The sequence below is a fragment of the Hyperoodon ampullatus genome (genome assembly GCF_949752795.1).
Source record: "Hyperoodon ampullatus genome assembly, chromosome: 1".
In the NCBI taxonomy this organism is placed as follows: Eukaryota; Metazoa; Chordata; class Mammalia; order Artiodactyla; family Ziphiidae; genus Hyperoodon; species Hyperoodon ampullatus.
Genome location: NC_136914.1, coordinates 68,161,123 through 68,163,445, shown reverse-complemented (window position 1 = coordinate 68,163,445; position 2,323 = coordinate 68,161,123).

Here is a 2,323-nt window from a genome sequence, read left to right as displayed (position 1 = left end):
GATCTATAACCTGAAAACTATAAAACATTGTTTTAAAAAAACTGAAGATGATTCAAAGAAATGGAAAGATAACCCATGCTCTTGGATTGGAAGAATTAATATTGTTAAAATGGCCATACTACCCAAAGCAATCAACAGATTTAATGCAATCCCTAGCAAAATACCCATGACATTTTTCACAGAACTAGAACAAATAATCCTAAACTTTATATGGACCCACAAAAGACCCAGAATTGCCAAAGAAATGCTGAGGAAAAAGAACACAGCTGGAGGCATAACCTTCCCAGATGTTAGACAACACTACAAAGCTACAGTAATCAAAACAGTATTGTACTGACACAAAAACAGACATATAGATCAATGGAATCCAATAAAGAACCCAGAAATAAACCCACACACCTATGGTCAATTAATCTTTAACAAAGGAGGTGAGAATATACAATGGAGAAAAGACAGTCTCTTCAGCAAGTGGTGCTGGGAAAGCTGGACAGCCTCATGTAAATCAATGAAATTAGAACACTCCCTTACACCATATATAACAATAAACTCAAAATGGTTCAAAGACCTAAATATAAGACACCATAAAACTCCTAGAAGAGAACATAGGCAAGATATTCTGACACATATGGCAGCAATATTTTCTTAGATCAGTCTCCTAAGGCAAAGGAATTAAAAGAAAGAATAAACAAATGGGACCAAATCAAACTTAAAGCTTATGCATAGCAAAGGAAATGATCAACAAAATGAAAAGACAACCTACGGAAGGGGAAAAAGTATTGCAAAGGATGTGACTGACAAGGGGTTAGTATCCAAAATATATAAACAGCTCAATAACTCAATGTCAAAAAAAGAAACTACCAATCAAAAAACGGGCGGAAGGATATATGCACCCCAATGTTCATAGCAGCACTATTTACAATAGCCAAGACATGGAAGCAACTTCAGTGTCCATCGAGAGAGGAATGGATTAAGAAGATGTGGTGGTTGTGGTGGTGGTTGTGGTGGTGGTGGTGGTGGTGGTGGTGGTGGTTGTGGTGGTGGTGGTGGTGGTGGTGGTGTGTGTGTGTGTGTGTGTGTGTGTGTGTGTAGTGGAATACTACTCAGCCATAAAAAAGAATGAAATAATGCTATTTGCAGCCACATGAATGGACCTAGAGATTATCATTCTAAGTGAAATCAGACAGAGAAAGGCAAATATCACATGATATCACTTATATGTGGAATCTAAAAAAATGATACAGATGAACTTATTTACAAAACAGATACAGACTCACAGACACAGAAAACAAATTTATGGTTACCAAAGGGGAAAGGGGGAGGAGGGATAAATTAGGAGTTTGGGATTAACATACATACTACTATAAGTAAAACAGATAAACAACAAGGACCTGCTGTGTAGCACAGGGAACTGTATGCTTTAAAAAGGGGGGGGGGCAGAAGACCTAAATAGACATCTCTCCAGAGAAGACATACAGATGTCCAACAGGCACGTGAAAAGATGCACAACATCACTAATTATTAGAGAAGTACAAATCAAAATTACAATGAAGTATCACCTCACACCTGTCAGAATGGCTATCATCAAAAAGTGTACAAATAATAAATGCTTGAGAGGGTGTGGAAAAAAGGGAACCCTCCTACACTGTTGGTGGGAATGTAAATTGGTGTAACCACTATGGAGAACAGTATGGAGGTTCCTTTAAAAACTAAAAATAGAGCTACAATCTGATTCAGAAATCCCACTACTGGGCATATACCTAGAAAAGATGAAAACTAATTCAAAAAGATACATGCACCCCAAAGTTCATAGCAACAGTATTTACAATAGCCAAGACATGGAAAACCACCCAAGTGCCCATCAACAGACGACTGGTTTAAGAAGATGTGGTATATACATACACATATAAACATACATATATACACACACATATATATAATGGGATATTACTTAGCCATAAAAAAGAATGAAGTATTGCCATTTGCAGCAACAGGGATGGACCTAGAGAATATCATACTAAGTGAAGAAAATCAGGCAGAGAAAGACAAATATTATATGATATCACTTATGCATGGAATCTAAAAAATAATACAAATGAATCTATATGCAAAACAGAAACAGACTCACAGACATAGAAAACAAACTTATGGTTACCAAAGGGGAAAGGAGGGAGGCAGGGGATGGATAAATTAGGAATATGGGATTAACAGATACAAACTACTATACATAAAATAGATAAACAACAAGGATTTACTGTATAGCACAGGGAACTATATTCAATGTCTTGTAATAACCTATCATGGAAAAGAATCTGGAAAAAATACA